This window comes from Lycorma delicatula, chromosome 1 (genome assembly GCF_047948215.1).
Source record: "Lycorma delicatula isolate Av1 chromosome 1, ASM4794821v1, whole genome shotgun sequence".
In the NCBI taxonomy this organism is placed as follows: Eukaryota; Metazoa; Arthropoda; class Insecta; order Hemiptera; family Fulgoridae; genus Lycorma; species Lycorma delicatula.
This window is the reverse complement of record NC_134455.1, coordinates 160,721,977-160,744,216: the sequence shown is the minus strand read 5'-3', so window position 1 is coordinate 160,744,216 and position 22,240 is coordinate 160,721,977.

Genomic DNA, 22,240 nt, shown 5'->3' with positions numbered 1-22,240 from the left:
CATGGAGTTACATTGAAGACACTGTTTATTCCTCTGCTTCCAGGAAATGTTGATGAGCTGCGGCACTGAGTAACAAATAGTTGCCACCATAGATCAAGATGTGCTTTACAGGATTTTGCAGGAGATTGCTTATGAATGGGACATCTGCCATGTTGCAAAAGGTAGCCATATTGAACATTAGTAAATGAGGCTTGGAAGATATACTGCATTCAGTGTTGTATCAAACATTACTGTAAGTTATTTACTTTTTTCATTATTAAAAGTTACTTTTATATTATTAATTTAGAAATTCAATACATATATAATTTTCTTAATGTGTATGTTGCAATCTATTCAGTCAGTAAACAATTAGTAACCTACTCCCCATGGCTCAATTAGACGAGGATGATATGTATGAGATGTGAGGTGTAGACTCAGGCCAACCATTCCTGAAATGTGAGGTTAATTGACCCCAACCATCAATGTACACTGGTATCCAGTGTCTAGCATTCAGATTCATGTAAAAGTAACTAACTTTTATTAAGATTTGAACCTCAGGATCTAGTATGTAAATATGTGCTCAAAAGTTTTATTAATGCCCTCTGAATTGTGATTATTTTGTACTTATTCTTTTATATTTCGTATTTTCATGCATTTAACTTAATATTTTGTGCATTTGTTTGTATTAATGTGAACTTGAACCACATTTATTTTTATTTTATAATTGTGTATTCTGTGATGTTGCTCTGATCAAATTTTTACCATGGTTTTTCTTGATCCATCCAAGTAAATGCTGGGACAGTTTGTTTTTTATTCGAGGGGACTCTGTGTATTGTACTATTATGTATTGATTAGAATTTTTAAGTTTTTTTTTTATTATTAAGGATGATTAGTCTGTACCAAGCTTTTGAACTGTTCTTTTTACTTTTCTGTCTAGTGCTATAGCAGAGCTATGGCTGTCGAAGGGAAAGTATTGTAATCGGTCCAATTTGGGCATATGCAGTTTTCACTGGATCTTGATTTTGACACCTAAGAACTCAAAAACTCATGTTCATGTGTATGTTTGGTGTCTCACACCTTATATCTCCAGAACTACTGGACAGATTTTGACCAAACTTAGATTACTTCTTCTGTATATAGCATTGATGCCATTAAATTTTCAACTTAAAAGATCAAGCTGGTAAGGCTTTAGAGCAAGGTCACTTTCAGTATCTCGAGAATTTGCCTTATTAAGGTCTTATTTTTCTTAGGAATATTTGTTAACAATTAAAAAATAATATTTACAAAAAAAAAGATTTTTCAAAGTTGCACCCCCATCCAAAAAATTGCTCTAGTGGCTAAGTGGGTATACTGCATCAATAGTACACCCTGTCACCCAACATAAGGAGCACTAGTGTGTAGCACTGACAGCTGTTGTAGAAAAATATATTTGAATAAAATTATAAATATTTTAAATTAAGTTGTGTGTGTAAAAGCCATGCATCAGAAAATATAAAGCTGCATGATGGAAAAGTCCTACAACTATGTTGTCAGCTTTTTTCTGTATTTAATTTGTAAAACGCCTTGGGGCCCAATAAATATTGTTATCATTATTTAATCTTGATCATGATTAAGTGGCTTAATAATTAAACAAATTAAAATATTGTATGAATAAATTATTGTACATTAAAGTAATAAAGGGAAATGTTTTTTTTTTTTTTTTAATAATTTCCAATGCACCAAAATATTTAAGCAAAGAATTTCAATTTTGAAATTCAGTTGTTAAACAACTGATTTGCGACAGGTTAAACACTAGACCAACCTGTTAGGCCACTTACTTATTGTTATTTACTTATTTGTATTAGTTAATTATGTGTACAGATAATAAAAATCTAGTTTTGTTTTTTCTTGTTTGTTAACCTTTTTATGTTGGTGGAGGGAAAATCTCTTTACAGATACCATCTGCCTGCACAGATGGTAATGTTGGGCTCTCACCCACCAAAACCCCTTGTCTTCTATGACACGCAAATACTGAACGTGCGATAAGCACAACACGGTCTACAGTAGAAATTGCAGGATTGCATTTCTGAAAGGGGGTGGCAAGAAACTTAGTGGAGTCCCAATGGAACATGTTGCAGGTACAGATGGAACGCATACATCTGCATCTGGGCTTAACTTGGGCTCTAATCTAATATGGCCTAATTAATCTAACTGACACAGATGGACGTCCTTCCCTAGCAGGCTGGCCCTCATTCTATTCCCAGCCCCCAGCCCTCTTTCCCAAATAATGCTTCCTCCCATCTTGGAGTTTACATCCCACACTTTTTGGCGCTAGTGACCATGATACTGATTATGTTGTTTGTGTCTAGCAGCTTGTACCACTACACATGAAAATCAAACACTTGACATCATCAAGGGCACCACAGTACGGGCATAAGTCATCTTCCCTGCGTTCCCTGGTGTACATATACGGACCTGAAGCAGCTATGACCAGACAGGAACTGAGTAAGGAAATAGTCTTACCTCTCCAAATTCCCCATCAACAATCACATGATACATTTAATTAGCATGTATGTCCTGTCCATCTTCCCTTGCCAGATTTATCCTGTCTGGACTGCCACCTATCTAGCAGAATACTAAGATGACACCTATCCCCCCCACCAGTATCAGTCATCCCTAAACCGTGCCAGCAAGTCTACCAGTGGCATAGTGGTGATAAAGAATGCCGCCTCAGAGAAGAGGAGACAGTTCTGTGGAGATTCACTTAGACATCCTCTGGACGCATTTAAGGTCTGTTATGCTGTGTGTTCAGGCCTCTTAACCAGTGACCCATATATCATTCCTTGTGAGAAGGCCCTTGGTCCTGATGTGTTACCGAATTTTCCGAGCTAATATAGATGTATTTCTTGATGTTTATAATACTTGTCAGAGAGGGGGTTTCCTCAAAGTGTGGAAGGCATCTTGTATTGGTGCCGAAATCTGGATGTGATCTGGTGCTTCCATCATCTTATCCACTGGGGATGATTAATAGATTGGGGAAAATCATGGAGAGTATGCTCTAGCAAAGACTGGTGATTTAAAAGTGGAGGATGCAGACTGCTTCTCAGGGAGACAATATGGTTTTCAAGCTGGCAGGTCTGCACTTGATCTGGTGGAGGAGGTGATAGGCACGGCTCAGATGTATCTTGCAGAGCGTAAAATGTGTGCGTTGATGAAGTTGAACATGAGAAATGCATTCATTTGCGTTTCTCATATCGGCATTACGAATGCTCTCCGGAATCTGCAGGTTCCCGCATATCTGTTAAAATTATTATTTTTTACTTAAGAGACAGGTGATGGAGAGTGGCACTATTGTAAGGACCATTGATTGGGGAGTGCTGCAGGTGTTGGTCCTTGGACTGACCTTATGGAATATGGTATATGATGGAGTCCTTTGAATTTCACTTCCGGAGGGCGTTTATGTGGTTGGCTGTGCAGATGACATAGTACTCGCAGTCGGGGCTATGATAAAGAGAGAGATTGTGGACAAAATTCAGGTTTTGTATACTAGGATCAGCACTTGGATGGCTGGGGTTGGCCTTGGGATAGTCCCTGAAAAGACTGAGATAATCCTTACCTCTAAGAAAAGGTGTCAAAACACTGTTATTGGAACTGGTGGGAAGGAGGGTTGATTCCAGAATGGTTATTAAATACCGTGGCATCTGGATTGATGCTCAATTGAATTTGTACGAATTGTTATGGAAAGTTGTGAGAGATTGGAGACGACAATTCGTGCGGTTGCCATCTTACTTCTGAATACCAGGAGACGAGAACTCAGGAGGAGGTTATTGTCAAGTGTGGTGTATTCTTCCCTGTTATATGGGGCAGATGTTCTGAGGTATAAAAGGTATATGGGAATACTTGCTGCACTGCATAAGAGATGCTGCCTCCAGATTTAGGCAGCTCATCGTACAATCTCAAGAGATGCTGCAGAGATGCTGGTGGGTGTTATGTCAGTTGACCTGCTAATTGCTCACAGAAGCAGTGGAGAGAATTAAGGATGGTGGTTCCTTCAGAGAAGAGATTGATTGTGGCCAATTTACAAGAGTTGTTGAATACTTGACAAGGACAGTGAGATGCGGGAGAGAAAGGTCGGTGGACTTAACAGTCTGATTTGGAATATAAGGAGTTGGTGTGGTAGGATTCACGGATCTATTGAATATAGTCTTATGCAATACCTGGTCGGGCGTGGTGGTTACAGGTCGTATCTTTTTAGGTTCGCTCTTGACCAGATTCAGACCGCTGTCCAGTCTGTAGTGTCTTCTTCTGTTGTATGAGGTTCCAGGATGCGCGTAGGTGCATGCTGGATGCCCTGGGTCAGGTGGACATGTTCAGACCCTAGGATTTTTAGTAGATAATGCTTCAGGGTGTGAAGCAGTGGAATATTATTGCAAATTATAATAGAAAAGTTTTAGAAAAACTTAGAAACAGAAAAAACTCATAGGAGACGGCGAGCATTGGCGTGGCCTGCAAGGGAATGAGGCATCTTGAGGATATCTGGTTGGACAGGTCTGCGGCTGAGTGCCTTGGTGGCCCTCTTGAGCATGAGGAAGGTTGTTTTGGTGTGATGAGGTCATTGGACACTTCCTGAAGGTGCCTGAGGGTGTTCCATTTTTATTGATTGTGGCTTACGGTCATGTGGGTAAGTAATAAGTTTGTAAGTAGTTTAGTTGTGTGTGTTAGATGGTGCGTGTGAATTTGTGTACTCTGGGTGAGATTGTGGAGTGGAAATTTAATTAACTGTTGAGTGTGTTTTAGTGAATAAGTTATGTCTTGTGGCCATGTCTTCATGATTGTTGTGTACATGTCTTGTGTTTTCTTGATTATATGAATGTATACTGAAGTATACTATATGTATTATATGAAGTACCTGTTAGGTGTGCTATGTTCCTGGATGTTTTCCTCCTTTAGGTATTTGTGGTGTGCAGTGTGTGTGTGTGTGTGTATTGGTTTGGTATGGATGATGTTTGCTTGTGAAGATCAAATGTGTGTGTGGGTGCGCTTACCCCCCTCCTGAAGTAATGCTTTATTAGTGTTTTCCCAGGAGGTGGGGTCACCAGGGGTGGAGGTTTAGTCAGTAGTGCGCAGGAATACATACGCATTTTCTGTAGCAACATGTGGAACCTGTTAGTGAGTCTGACACTGCTTCGGCGCTTGTAAATGGAGTTCCTCCATCTCTACACAAAAAAAAAGAAAAAAGAAAAGTGACCCATATATCAGGATTGAGTTCACGACATGAGTACACACATTTTGAGGATCACGGTCTATTCATTTTAGTTTTTCTTTCTTTCTTTCTTTTTCCTGTTTAGCCTCCGGTAACCACCGTTTAGATAATTCTTCAGAGGATGAATGAGGATGATATGTATGAGTTAAATGAAGTGTAGTCTTGAACATTCGCAGTTCGTCCATTCCTGAGATGTGTGGTTAATTGAAACCCAACCACCAAAGAACACCGGTATCCACGATCTAGTATTCAAATCCGTGTAAAAATAACTGGCAACTGGCTTTACTAGGACTTGAACGCTGTAACTCTCGACTTCCAAATCAGCTGATTTGGGAAGACGTGTTAACCACTAGACCAACCCGGTGGGTCTATTCATTTTACTGAGAAGCGTGCTTAGCACAACCATTGTCTTCTTTGCTTAACTGTGATAGCCTAGGTGCTTTAGCTATTACATCAAGGGTTTGTTAACCCTTGCTGTAATGCATGTGTTGCGTTACATTATTAGATATTTTAAATATACCTTAGCAAAACTGCACTTTAGTTAGAGTTATCTCTCACTGATAAGTAATTCTTGCAGGTCCAAGGATTACAAGAATTTTGAAACATGAAGGCATACGCAGTTAAAATTAATACAACTGTATTAACTTGACTGACTAATTAGACTGTTGGTTGATTAACAGATAATGCATTAAAAATTAAAGTAGTTTCATGTAACATTAAAAAGTACTAAAATGTTAATAAAGTGAAGCAAATAATGCATCATTTATGTAGAAAGCAATGAATAATAGATGCACATTTATTTATAGCCTAGATGCAATGTTTAATATGTAAGGAACTTTCAAGTTATTTCCCAAAAGCAGGTTATCTGATTGAATGTGTATTTAAATTGAATAAAACTAATTTAAATTGTTTTAGCCAGTTTTAGTTAATGTTTTATACAATTTGTTCAACATATTTACACTTTGTTCTCTTAGTTTGCAAAATTATAAAAAAATGTTTACATGGAACAGATAGTTTGTCTAATAGTTAAATCACCTTGAGTCCATTTTGAAGAAACCATGGAATTGCAGGGCTTGACCCTGCAATTCCATGCTTGTCAATGAATAACCGAAACCATGTACATTACACTACACGCTTTTCTTTATCCAGCCCCTTCAATCCCTGACACTAAACATGATGTACATGAAAGTGTAACCGCTTCATCACTGTCTGAGCATTTCCATATGAAATCTGAGAGTGCGCCTCAAGCTTTTTGAAGGTGAATGCTGCAGTACATTCTTAACCTCAGCCAATTTAGCATCACTCAAAATGACCAGTCTCCCAGTTCTCTTCTAGTCTGTAACTCATCCTCATTCTCTAAAATGAGCGATTAATATTCTTTTGTTTGAATTGTTAGGCACTGCACAAACAGATATTTCTGATGAAATTTGTCTACATATGCATAAGAACGACTGGAAAAATAATGTTTAACAATGAAAACTTGTTGCCCTTTGGAAAACGACATGTTTATCAAGCAATAAACAAAGCACTACTGAAAGCATCATGTGATTAATACACATCATAATGGCATCTAGGTTTGTTGTTAATACCCATGGTGCTATCTTGTGGTAAATGATAGAAGTCTTTTAACTATATTACTATTTATAGTCACTTCAATTTAGGTGCGCGACTTTTGGATTTCTCTGTATTACTGGTCATCTTGCATTCCATTGTAAGCTTGACAATGTTCTCTTAATTAAATTGTTTAGAATATTCATTGCATAATTAAGAATTGTTGGTTGTAATAATTTAGTTACATTTTCTTCTTATTTTTGCTTGATATCACCGCATAAGCTTGCAAGCTTGTGCATGAGATAAGGAAATGGTATTTTTATACCATCATTGCTGTACTTGATAAAATGAGCCATGAATTTGGGTCATAACCAAACAATTGTTCGTAGTGAGATTCTATTATATAAAATATGTAACTCATGAAAGAGAACAATGAAGATGTTCAACTTTTTTTTAAATTTTGACAGTTTCTAAATGAAAATTTATTACAGCTTGATTGCACTGATATTTGTGTTATAATATTGCAGATAATGCTTATTTTTTAACCTATTCTCCTTTTGCGAATTGTAGTAGTACTGTTATGTAGCTACTAAGTGATGCAACTAGCTGAAACAAAGTAGTAAGATTAAAGTATGCAAAAAGAAGTTCTGTTTGTTAATTTGGGGGTAATTTTATTATTTTCAGTACTTTTTACACTCTGTACTCGGTTGTTAACAATTCAGTATTTAACATTTGGTGCAAATATTAACAACTGCATAACTCAGTATGATAAAAGCATATGTGCTTTCTGGGTGACTGTAGATGTAATAAGATTTCATCAGGTGCAGGAAATATTTAAAAAAATCTTAGGTGATTTTTGGTATTGAAGTTCCACAAGGTTTAAAAATTATAATTCTTTTATCTGTCATGACTTCATTGAAGAATTTATCAAAATATGTTTTGAAACATGTATTCAATTTTTTCCTCCATTTAGGGCCATGTATAAAAAATCTGAATTTAAAAAATATATTGTGAGACCTTTTATTTCAATCGCTTTCTTTGCATCTGATAGTCACATGATAGATACTTGCATTGCAATTTAAAACAAATATTTTACTGTATTTGAGCATGCGTTTTCCTCAGTTTTCATTTTTGTAGTTATACTACAAAATTCAGATATAATCAAAGAATATCTGCATCATACTTCTATGATGCAGAAAAAATTCTGCATATTTTTACCTCAGTTTCACTGCTTTTGAAGAAGAGGAGGAATTAAAAAAATATATAAATAAGCTCATCAACCATAGCACAGTTTTCTTTCTGTCTTCTGTGTAAAAAAATACATAATTATTTTAATTTTACCCTTCTAAGATGTTTATGCCAAATTGTACTATTACATACAAGCTCAGTGAAGAATTCAGACAAGATTATTTATACTCAATACAATTTTTAAGAAAAAATTTAACATTTAAAAAAAAATTGATAGTTTTCATGTTGCAATTATATAACTGGAAAAATCCCTCCCAAAAAACATGACTTACTCTTTTAGATAATACTGTATAATAAAAATTTAGTTTCCTAGTAGCTATCCAATAAAGGAATAAAACAAGTATATCTGCCAAAAACTTATTTTTATTTTTTTAAAGCAGTGAAATTGAGTCATAAATGGTGGAGGTGTTTTGTACATTGTTGTGCCGTCTGTTATTTTAGATTTTAAGAAATAATAGTAATTGTACAAAATTAATTATTAAAAAAACTTTGTATGATATAATCGTTTAAATCATTGCTGTTAATAAGTAATGCCACTTGGACAACATATCCTTAGTTACTGTTACATTGTAGTATCGTTATTACAACTTCAGGTGCTAAAAATTTTAATTATCATATGCATATGTGTTTATTAACTTTTTTTGTTTTGTTGCATTGGGTATTAGTCCCTCTTGAGTCAAATTGTTTAAATGCTTAAAGAAAAAACGTTTGAATATTTTTTCAGAAGATAGTTTTGAACTTTCATATAATTTTTTCATCAGTGGAATTGCTTTCTTTGTTGTTGATTGTGTTTGGCTTTAAATGGTTAGGAAATATAGTGTTTGTGTAGTGTGACAACATGTTTTTTGCCAGAAATTTTGTTTCATTTAAATGTCTCAACTGCTGGTGATATTTTGTGTGTGTGTGTGTTTTAAGCTTAAATTTAGTGGTTGATATATTTGCATAAGTATCCAGTTCCTATGAGATGATATACCTAGGTCGTGCAATTGTTCTCAGTAATCCTCATGATTATGATCCTCATAATTTTTCATGAAATGCCTTTAATCTAATGAAAAGGCAGTTTTGTGTATGTCTGTCTCTGCGTGCCTGTGTATGTGTGCGTGCATACATTTTTAGTTACTTGTATTTTTTTAATTAAGTATAAAATAATGTAAGCTGTAAACACATGCTAGATATTTATTTCATTTGAGTTTTTCATTACTATCTGGGCAAGATGTTTATAACAGACATTTAACATTTTTGATAAAAGCTTCATGTCTTTGATGTGTAGGATGACTAGATTTTTTTCTGGATATTTGTCAATTGTATTTGGAGTTGTATGTTTACTTTTAAGGTATGAGTGTGGTTTAGGAAGTTGAGCATTGCTTTGTTCATATTCTGCAGTTAACTATTTTATCACAGGCAGAAGATGACCTTTGCTCTGATGATTCATTTTGCCATCAACTTCTTTTTAATTCACTATTCGTAATATTATTGGCAAGCACAGAGACAAGTTCAGGATGATATTCACCTTAAGTTTGTGTTGAGCAAAGAAGCAGAATGACTAATGTACACATCATACTAGATGGAATTTGGTTTTGACATATAATTATAAATACAGCAAGCATAATTGTACTGTGACAGGTTTAATATACACTGCCAACTATGAAAAACAGAAACTGTCTTTTGTACATAAATATATATGTATATGAAATTTATATAGTCAGTGCTAATAAATGTTCCATTAACTCTTACCATAAAAATGAACGCTTTATCTAGCTGAAACATACCCAGTATATACATCCAGTTATGGTCCTGCAAACATTGTTTCTGAAAGTAGTATATCTGAAACAATAATAAAATATTTATGCTTTGCAGTATACGAGTAAGTTATAAAATTCATGTGTTATCATTTGTCTGTTGTAAGGGGAGTAGACTTTTAAGCATTTTAGCCATAAGACTATATGCAGTTCCGTAAACCAGATATTAGGTTTATGCTCCTCTCCACATAATGTTAAGAGTATTATTCAACATTTTGATAATACATGGTGAAACTTTCCCTGAATAAGGATTAGGAAGATTATTTTAGTTGCTGCATGTAAAATGATACTGTTGAGGGTCATTTTACATGATCATTTTAATCTGTTGGTTGATCCTGTTCAGGTCAACCAACAGACTATTCATTTCAAGGTTCTACATTAGAGGAGGTAAGTACTTCCCTGATAACAAATCAAAAACATCCCTGTTTTACTTTGCAAAAGCCTTTGTAGGTGGCCCACCTGTGTGAGGTTAGTTCTAGTTCTTTCTTTGCGAACATTCACATGATGGTTGAGTTATTGTCAAATCCATATTCATTGTAAAGAAATGACCAAATTATTATAGTGAGGTAAAATAGTAAGATTGCATCTTACTACCCTGCTGATCAGTTAGTGAACTGATTTACTGTCATAGGATTTGCCCGTTTGATAGGCAAAATTTCTGCGATTTAAGGCATTAGTCAACAGTGCCCTATCTCAAATAATATTCCATCAACTTCTCAGGTGTATTTAAATCAACTGATGGGCGTCTATGCCTTGGGATTGAATTAGTCCATGCTATCTTGGAGTACATATGAGTACTATCTGGGATTCTGCAAACTGGAATATAGTCAGAATTATTTTCCTAACTTACAATATAGGTCTCTGTGATGGGAGTTCCAATCGTTCCTTTTGAAATCCCGATATAAAATGTCTTACTAGGTCCATTTATTTTCCAGTGTAGTGATCAGTGTTAGAGGGTTTTTTTAAAACGATCCAGTTACTAGAAAGTTAATTTGTGTCACTGAAAACTGACTCACTCCTACCCTTAAGAGTGGATACCCTTAAGTGACCGACACATCTGCAGTTAATTCCAGAGAATTTTTACAGTCTGTGGTGTTAGGCTTTAGGATCACAGCTCACAAAATTGAATTAACAGTAAGGATTTCAGTCTGTGTATGTACGTTTATTTCAGTCTTTGAGAGTGCTGATTACTGCTGTATAGATTGCCTCTCCAGATACTTAACAGTAACTATCACTATACTGAAAAATGGTCTCGAACTGCTTCCTTCCAGAACCGAGGAATTAGGTTTAATGGTACCCTCAAGGGTTGTGCTATTGGGTCTTTTTTGCTTGGCTACTGGGATTTACTGTAAGATCGATAATGTTTTGTGCCTGTCTTAGCCTTGGGATGTGTGACAATAACCATTTTATATAGTTAATGTTAATACTTGAAAGTATGTTATTAATTTTCACATTTTACTATTTAATATTAACAAAAGAAAATAAATATATTTGATTTTTATAAAATTATTTAAAAAACCACAGCAACTGTTTTGGTTTGTTTTAAAAATCGCACAGTACCTTAGGTGTAAGATTAAATCTTAATAGATTAAATGAATTTTCAAATCCATTCAAGTTGACATATCTAACATGTTTCATGTGGGGAATTTAATTTTAGTATAATGTTAATGTAGGTTTTTTGTTATGAATTTCAACCTTCTAATTTGCTTTTAGCTTAAATTTTTTCTACATTTCTTAAAAAACTGCATACTAAAAAAATAAATGTTTCTTTATAGTGTAAAAATTTCCTTAATTGTCTAGGCTAGCAAATAAAATTTTTGTTTTGTATTATTATTTTAGTAATATTTTTTATTAATAAATTTAAAATAAAGTTTTCATGAATGAACAAACAAAAAGATCTTGAGACTAATGATTTGCAGCTTTTGTTGCCTGAATTTCTAAGATTACTTTGGTAAAGTTTAAATCATTCTGTTACCTACCACAGTAGTATTAGAAAATTTCCATGATAATGTCAACTTGATTGATATTTTTGTAAACATTTTTCTCTATATACACCGCGTACTACATAAATTCTTATCATTTTATTATGTAACATTCCAATATTTTTGGTAACAAGAAACCAACCAATACTGTTGTATTTCAAACCAATTCAAAAGAAACGCACAAAATTTGACAGTTTCAGAACTACAGTTAGAAAATGGCACTAATTATTTATTATAAGCCCTGTCATAGGCTGTGAATTTAAACATAGTAAATGTGTTTGGTGTAAAATGTTGCTGGTGAGTGTGAACAAAATTTATTTATTTTTTACAAAACCTATTTATTTTTTCATGAAACAAAATTCAAAGATAGGTTTATAAATAAAATTGGGTTAATTTCATGTTCTTTATTGACATGTTCAGTCATAGCTGAAAAGAAAAAACCATTCTTTAGCAAAATGTGTGCAAAGTGGTTAATTTTGCCTCCAAATGTTATAGAAATTACTTTTTGTGGTTACATACTTTTCACTTCTGGAGCCTGACAGTTACAATTTGATGTTTTTAGATTCCATTGTTACATAGAACGTTACATTGTTCTTTATTTTGATTATTTTCTTTCTGGTAAAATTATAATTTGTTAATTTTTAACGATATACATTTTTAAACTACTAGTAGAGTCTGGACATATATCTGATAGTATGTAATTATACTATAATATATTTTTGATTACCTCTTTCTTTTTTGCATTTTCCATGTTTGTGTTAGATAAAGAGATTCTCTTTAAGATGAGTTTGTAACTTTGCAGCTATAAAAAAGAAAAACATTTATTTAAAAGATGAACTAAATTTTTGTAAGAAGTTGGCCATGCAAAAATAGGATCAATTTCACCTTGGTCAGTAACGTACTGTAATATTGCTAATAGTCTAGAACAGCTCTTAAAACCTGATGGTACATAAACCTGATGCTACATCTCAAATATCTTAGAAACTATAATCTAAGAAGATTTGAGATAACAGTCAACTCTGAAACTTGTTCAGTAGATCAGTTAGCAACTTTCATTTCACTGTTTGTTATTTACTAAGTCATCAGTGTCTTTAAAAAGTTAGAATAATATTAATTTATATTTTTTTTCTTTTATTACATACATTTTATCTTATATTAGTTTTGTTTCTTTTTTTTGAAATATAGTGAATATACTTTTTTAAATTACAAATTGTATTCAGTAATATAATAAATATGATGAAATATTGTAAAACATTTTTGTAATGATTTTTCGTAAGTTTTTGCAGAGTATGTTCTTTTTTCAATAGGTGAGTCTCTGTTATTTTTTTTGTGTTTAACTCATAATAGTATAATTGTCATGTGTAAAAGCTGGTTGTTTTTGTTGTGTAGGATGATTTAAAGTGTTGCCAAAATTTGTCAGTTTTGGTGTAAAAAAAAATAAATATATCACCTTGTAATGTAACACCTTATTAGTATAATAAGTATAATTATAATTAGTAATATAGGTAATTAGTAATAATTAGTAATATAAGTATAATTAGTATAAGTAACACCTTATAATTAACCTAACTGATAGTAATGCAAAATAGTTGATAAAAAAAAAACTGTCATATAAGTCCAAAAAAAAGAGAAATTCATTAACAAAAGATAAGACATGAAAAAAGATATTGTTAGATAGGTTTCACTTTTCTCAACAATATGAAGAGAAGTCAGAAAATCGGTTTCTCTACACCAGCATCTTAATAATGATTTATTTTTACAGTTATATCTGTATGCTCTAAAAAGAAAACAGTATTCTGCAATGTAGTCATTCAGTTGATGTACTTGTCTGGACATGAAGTCCATAATTTAAAACTATGTTGGTACAAGATAGTAACTTGATATATAATTTTTTCATTTCATGCTTCATATCATCACTTGTCAGACAGGAGACTGGAATTATATGCCACAAAGATGATTTTTAGCACAGTAATGGAAAACTCATGCTTCACCCCTAGTAATTATTCACTCCATGAATTCATTTAAACCACATAAGATGAGGGATATACCTGCATGATTTTTCTTGTGTCAGTTAGAGCAGTATCCCAGATTGTGTCATGTGAAAACCTAAATTTCATTTCTAAATCTTTTAAGTGTTACAAAATGGTTAAAAAAATCTTTGATTGGCAGGTCAAGATTTGCTAATGTGAAAGGTGGCCTGTTGCTTAGTACAGCCATCACATCTATTCAGCTGTTATGAAATTGACACAAATTTTGCGCTTGTGCACACTTGCCACATTTAAGGTCATAATCTGTTTTTGTTCATAGTGAATTTCTGTTTTTACCATTTTCTTTTCCCACAAAAATTGAAGTAGATTGCAATTCTTACTGCATTTAGATATTTGCCATTGTACTGTCTAAAGCAGTAACAATCTGAACATTTGAAGTCCAAGTTACTGATTGGCTCTCAAGAGAGTTGATTGGAAGCTCTATTTAGTGACAATGTCTAAATGAAATGTCATTTATAAGACTAACTTGGTATATCTAGAACTTCAGCAGCAGTAGTTTCTGATTTCCTGTTATATACTCATAATTATTGATTTCTAACATTAGCAGTAGAAATGATATTAGTAATAAAATAAATTATTAAAATTTTATGTAATTGGTCTTTTGACCCAAACATCTTTGAGATCAGGAGATAAGGTTAATGATCCTTTATTAAAGAATTCTGTTGCCTTCTTTTGAACCAGTCGCTGACAGCTTGGTGGATATATCTTCAGTTTGCATGGCTTTTCTGCTCACAAACTCCTTTAATTTAGAGAAAAAATGAAAGTTAAATGGTGCCAGGGCCAGCCTGTATGGAGATGGGTGCAAAAGATTCTATTGCTTCATATATATATGTATTTCAATATGCAGTATCATCTAATCAAATGAAATTCATACAAATCTAATAGATACATGATATTGGTTAATTTATAGAATGTGGGAGGAGATGTGTCAGACTGATTTAAAGTTCATAAAAATATGGTACATAATTGTAGTAAGTAATTTAATTCCTTATAGTTCATGTGAATAATTATACTACAATGCCATTCAAGACTGCTGTTAAATTCCTGGTGTATAGCAAGACACTTTTGTCTCCTGTGCCAGGAATTCATCCCCTTCTATTTGGTAATGATCAAGAAATGGCCAAACAACAGTCATTCTCTCTATTTGTTCTAGTATCACAATTTTGGGAAGAACCATTTCGCACATTACTATAATGAAGTTGTTCACTGAAAATTTTGAAAATAATAGAATGAAAAATGTTAGGGAAAGCCTATCAATTGCGAATTTCTTCTGCTGAATGTGTACATCAATGGCAGTATACAGTAATTCAGTGGGCGAGCAGATTTTGAATCATCTTGCACGTTTGTTGAATAACCCATCCATTTCAGTATTTACTATTAGAGAATGTAAAATAGTGAATATGATTTCAAAGAGAATTGTAGCACCTGTACCAAAGAAACATTTAACATTAAGCACAAAATTATGTCTAAGTTCATATATTACCTGTTGGCATAAATTGTCTACTGGTAAGCATATCATCAAAATTTGAGCTGCCTTTTGCACGGCTTGATATATATTAAAAAATACAAACCAGTCAATATATTGCATTCCTGGTCCAAGAAATATTCTATAAGAATTAAAAGCTATGCTATAGATGTTCATCAATACATCAAATCCAAAAACTAATAAATTCAGTACCAATTCTAGTTGAAACCTATTTGATTAAAAAAGGAAGTTTATCATTAGACTAGTTTTTAATGTGTTTTTTTAACAAAAAAATACAAAACTATGTTCAACTAAATTGTACCATTCTGTCAGTTTTAAAAGATTTTACCATATAAGATCATCAAAAAGTAATTGTGGGGTTTAAGCATTAATTAAATAAAAACGAAAGTACTCACAGTTGTATTGTTTTATTTGTCTAAATTCTCCATTTCAAATACTTTTGTTACATCAATAAATTTCATTATCCACATCCTTAATTGCGTGGAAAATGTCCAATCGATATTCAGTTTCTGCCAGTACACAGTGTAATGTATTTTCTGTTACGGTTCTAATTGTTTCCTTAAGTCTTTCCTTTAAGTGATTCAGCTCACTTCATTTTTATGAGCAAAGAATATTTTTAATGTATTCCCTCAAGTAAGTAATCAGTGGGGGTTACAATCAGATTTTTTTGGAGGCATGGGTACAAGGGTTTTCAGTCTATTAATCTATGAGCAAAGTTATTCAAAGATTGGTTAAAAAATGTATTAAAGTGTGGTTGTGTACCATCTTGTTGGAAATAAATTTGATGTACACTTTCAAGTTAATCAAATTGAGAAATGCAATAGTCATTTAAAAAATCAAGATAAACGTTTCTACTAATAATTTTTCAGCTAAGAAAAAAGACCAATCATACAGTTTTTTAAATAAATATATATACCTTAATCTTAGCTGTGTTATGTCACATGTTTTCTTAAAAATTATGTCTGTTTTCAGATCCCCAAAATTGTGAATTGTCTATAATTGATCATGATTTATGATCAATAAGTTTTTCTAAAATTTCAACAGCAAACTTAGAAACATTTTTCTGTATTAGATGGTTTAATTTCTTGCTGTTCTTGAATTTTGCATGCATTCAAGTTCAGTCATTTTTGTAGAACTTTATGAATGGTTATTTTTGGAATTTGTAACGAAGACTTCGATGAATGATCAAACTTCTGATAATCCTGATATTGGCAGCTTTCCATGCGATTTCTGTTTGAGAATAGAATTGTTTTTATACTAATTTTCTGGTGTACTGTTTTCATATGATGGCCTCTTTACATTGAACTAAAATAATTGACTTCAATTTGCCTTGCAACAAAATACTTTACTGAAACCACCAATTTTTTATTATGACACGTATGTGTAGGGTGTTTGGGCTAAAGGTATCCAAAAGTATTGGTCTATATTTAGAAAATCAGTTATCGTAATCTTGTAAACATAGGTTCAATCGAAATAGGCTCACAGGAAATATATCCAAGATTTGTTCTGTTAATTATCAGGGTCATTGGATTACGCATGTGCAGGCAAGTCGATTCAATGCAGTTGTAGTCAGTAATAGTCAAGTTATGGATCCCACAACAGGGCGGTTAGTGAAGTTTCAATCAGTTACGTACCCATGTTCGATGTGTGTAAGAAACTGAATTGAGTATCGATCCTCCTAAATCCAAGTCTATTTGTCAATGGTATATGACTTAAAGAGACTGGAAGCTTGGTTTCACAAACTGGAAATCATCCAAAAGTTTCAGTTAGTGATGAGACTGTGGATCTTGTACACTATGCATTCACTGCAGTCCTTAAAAGTCAATTAGGTGGGAGTTATGAACTGCAAATTTCTCATTCTTTTGTCCATAATTCTGCTGTTTGGAACATTTTTCATAAGTGGCTATATTTGCGAGTGAACAAGTTTTAATTACATAATCACATTAAACCAAATGATCCCTCCCCGAAGGGGAGTCTTACTCTTTAAGACTTTGGGGGTTGGCGTCCCCACGGGCCTAGCCTCTGCAGCTTTTCTTCCCACTACACACTTAGCTGCAGAATACTTTTCACTGTACACGTATACTACACCTGGTACAACCATGAATTACAACATATACATTTACTCGACTACACAACAACATCCAACACAGCTTTCTCTTTCACTTACACTTGGTGGTGTTGCGACATCGTACGAAATGAAACCGTAACCCAAGGTGGGAACTATCGTGCCGATGGGTGAATGGCTCTATATAGTGAGTCTCGAACGATGTCCTCTGAGCACCAGAGCAAACCCAGTTGTATTTAACTCTAGCTCAAGTACGCGTGCGCTCTGCTGGAGTGGTCTATTGTATCGCCGGTTCTCTTGGGACCAAAATTTCAGTTCCTACAGCCAATTCTATGATGGTTGGTGGTCCATCTGAAAAAACCACCACTTTAAGTCTGGTGAAAAGGCCTCGGTCAGCTTCGTCTGATGAGGATAATTTTGTTACAGCCGATGAAGATGGTGTTAGGTGCAAGAATGTTCGCTTTGTTGTTGTTAGGAAAAATCAGGAGGGTGGCTCCCTTCAAAAGGTCTCACCTTTCTTGATTAGTAAATGCATCACAGGATGTATTGGTTCTCCGAGGAACATTAAAAAATTACGTGATGGGACAATTCTGGTGGAGTCATATAACGACGAGCAGAGTCTTTGTTACGTCTGACCAATATGGGCGGCATAATCGTAAGTACGGCATGCCACAAGACCCTAAATACCAGCCGAGGAGTGATTTTTTGTCGTGACCTTCTAGAAATGAATTTGAGGGTAATTGCTGATGAACTTAGTACTCAAGGTGTTGTAGAGGTGAAACGTATGATGAAACGGCAGAACGGGACAGAAGAACCGACGCCGTCCCTTATACTGACATTCACTCTTCCTGTTCCTCCAGAGAGGATTGGAGTGGGTTACCTATCCGTTCGGGTACGCCAGTTCATTCCCAACCCACGGCGGTGTTTCAGGTGCCAAAGGTACGGTCACACTACAACATCTTGCTCGAGGTCGGAGATCTGTGCTCGATGTGCTACCGAAGGCCACAGTGACGCTAACTGCGAGGAAAGAGAAAGATGTGCGAACTGCAATGGTTCGCATACGGCTCATTCCCGAGATTGCCCAACCTTTAAGGAAGAGAAGGCGATTCTCAAGATCTGTACTAAGCAGAAACTATCTTTCCCGGCTGCACACAGGGAGTATAGGAGGATAGTTAACTCACAGAACCTTGTTCAACCTGATGTGTCCTTCGCCACTGCTGCGTCAAAACAGACTGCTTCACCTGTTCATACTCCACAGTGCGGATCCTGCACGGAACTTAAGAAACTCGTTCAGATGCTTTCTGATCAGCATACTTCGCTTACGGCCACTATTTCCGGGCTGACAAGGATGAGTGAAAAGTCCTGCGTCGCAATAACTGAATCCAGCAGTGTGGTCCGTACAAAAGTTCCTACTCCCAAAGTGCTGCCGACAGCCACTATTTCCGGGCTGACAAGGGTGAGTGAAAAGTCCTGTGTCGCAATAACTGAATCCAAAAGTGTGGTCCATACAAAAGTTCCTGCTCCCAACGTGCTGCCGGTACGGGCAGAGGCTACCACAGACGGCGGTAAGCCAACTAACAAGGTCCCCACGAAAGTGACCCCCCCCCCCCGGGATGTCAGTAGCGACATCCCGTTCTCATATACTGGAGGATATGGTTGAGGAACCTACCGACCCAAAGGCGTCGGGAGTTAGAAGTTGAAGAACACAAAAAAGAAAAATAGAATCACGTACAACTGAATTCTATATGGTTTCCTGAGTATATTTATTATTATTATATTTATATTTTTTAATTTTATGAACATTATTCAGTGGAATGTTCGGGGTGTACGGTCCCGCATTGCAGATATTGGAGTACTGGTGCAGCTGCATGATCCGATTGTCATGTGTTTCCAGGAGACTCATCTTCTGCGACATGACCCAATCGCACTTAGAGGATACTTTTGTGAGAGATTCGACTGTGTAGTGGACGGTAGAGAGAGTGGTGGAGTGGCTATTTTCGTGAGGGATGACCTCATCAGAGTATCAGCTACAAGGATTCGACTGACCACTCTCGTTCTTGCTGTTGCAGTGAAGATCTGTCCCCTTCAAGTTGCATATCTGCAATCTCTATCTCTCGCCGAACACTGAGTTCAGTGCTCTGGATATCTCAAACCTCCTCGCACAAATACCATCTCCATCATTAATAGTAGGAGATTTCAATGCCCACCATGTTTCTTGGGGCTCGACTTTCTGCTCCACTCGGGGAAATATAGTACACAATGTGAGACAGGACTTTGACCTTTGTTTGCTGAATAATGGATCTCATACATTCATGTCTTTATCATCTGGTACTGTGTCTAATATCGATCTCTCCATATGCTCGCCGGCTTTACTCCCTCGTTTTGATTGGTCTGTTTGTGATGATTTTCATGGCAGCGACCATAAACCAATTGTTCTTTGTTTCGGTGTGGACCACGAGATTCGGAGAAGGCCACGGCGGTGGATTGTTGAAAAGGCGAATTGGGATGGATATCGTACGGCCTTCCAATCGCAGTGTGATGTCGGTGCGGACATCCTTGATCAACTTTCCTCTGTTACGTCCAAAATACTTGTTTCACATTTTTACCCGACAAGACGAAATGTGTAGTCTTTTCTCGGCTACGGAACCCTTCTAATCCGCAGGTTTTTCTGAACAGAGAGCTTATTGCTGTCTCTACTTACGTCAGATTTCTGGGTTAGCTTTTTGATAGCCGTCTTACCTGGGTCACACATATAAGGGAATTGGGGACAAAGTGTTCCAAACTTTTGGATATGATGCGGGTCCTTAGTAACACCAACTGGGGGGCTGATCGGTCATGTATGTTACGTTTTTACTACTCCCTTGTTTGTTCCTGTTTGGATTATGGTTGGTGTCGCCTATTCTTCAACTCGTCAAACTGTACTTAAGATGCTGGACGGTGTGCATCATTCTTTTCTTTGGCTTGCCACGGGTGCGTTTAGATCGAGCCCTATCTCAAGCTTATTTGTAGACAGTGGCGAGCCATCACTTTGGGATAGACGAGACCTGATCGCTGCCTACAATATCAGTTTGCTGCAGAAATATGCACCTTGCTGGAAACATTCCTAATTATTTTTATACATTGTTATTTAGTGATGGGGCAGCCTTTAATACTTTTTTCCTGTTTAGCCTCCTGGAATCACCGTCAGGTACAACTTCAGAGGATGATATGTATTGAGTGTAAGTGAAGTGTAGTCTTGTACAGTCTCAGGTTGATCATTTCTGAGATGTGTGAAACTTAACTCTGAAGAATACCGGTATCTACGATCTAGTATTCAAATCTGTATAAAAGTAACTGCCTTTACTAGGATTTGAACGTTGGAACTCTTGATTTTGAAATAAACTGATTTGCGAAGACATGTTTACCACTAGACCAACCTGGTTGTTTAGCCTTTCATACTTGCGGGAAAATTAAGACAATTTTCAAATTTGGATACTGAAAACCGCTATATAATAAAAAAAAAAAAAAAATGAAAGGGACAACCAAGACACTGTCCAAGGGTTGTCCCAGGGCAGTGTGCTGGGTCCTTTGCTATGGGTGGTGAGTTTGACTCTTCTATGGCTGAGATTGCTCAGCAGGTCTCTCATTGTGGCTTATGCTGACAATGGATTCCTGCTGGTTGAGGGAGGCTCATGGAGAGAGGTAGAGCTCTATGCAACTCAGATTTGCAGGGTGCTCGAGTTTATTGGGTCATTAACATAAGATGATGTTCAGCTCGGAGAAGACCACTATGATGCTCCTCAAAGGCCATTTGGTTGTGAGATTGTGAGTTTCAATGTCAGGCCAATGAATTAGATTTGGCTCAAAAGTACCTCGGGGTGTTTCTTGATAAGAAATTGTCATTTAAAATTCACCTTCAGTATATAGCAAAGAAGGTCTGTAGTGCCTTATTTGGTACTGCTTAACATTTTAAGATTTATTAAGTGTTACAAGTTAGTGTTTTAATATTAGTAATGATAACCTTGAAATATTACTAATTAAAAAGAGAAATATTATGTTACAGATACTAAAATATACTTTTATAATTTAATAAAAAAATATTTTAATCTATTTGAATAAATAAAAGATTAAATTTTTGTTATACAGACCTATTAATATGAAGTAAAACAAACATGTTTTGACAAAGGAGCTATCTCTAATATTTTATACTTCAATCCTAGAAGTTTTGATTATGTCATAATGAAAAATGCCAACTGATGTTGAAGTTCACAAACTTTTTTTTTTAGAATGAGGTAGGAGATTTATTATCTTCAATTATTCGATGAATAATAGAATAACTATTTTAGTTAATTGTACTTTTTTATATAATTAAATTTACTATGAATACCAGTTCTTGCTCATTTGTACTACTGAATTTAGCAAATTGTGCAGTGCACCAAAATTTTACTTTTAAGTAAAAAACATAATTGTTGATTAATTGGTTTTGGAAAGTTCAAACAAGTCTGAAAAAAGATGTATTTCCAGCGACACCAGAGATCACTGATTACTGTTAAGAAGGTAACTTATGTTATTCTTTTTTATTTTTATTTTCTCAAATTCATAAGTAAGGTCCTAGAGGATAAAAATGAAAATGAAAAGTAAAGTAAGACTAAGTGTTTAATATTGAGCTAACATAGATACAATGGTGTGCAGTGTATGAGAATGGTCTTTTGAGACAAATGTTGGGCTTACAGAAAGAATGAGCTGTGTAATGCAGAACCTTGTTTCACTCTGTTAGTAAATTAAATATTTTATTTATATTATGAGATTTAGTGAATCTGTTACAGATGTCAAATTTAACACTGTTGCCAGAGTACTTATT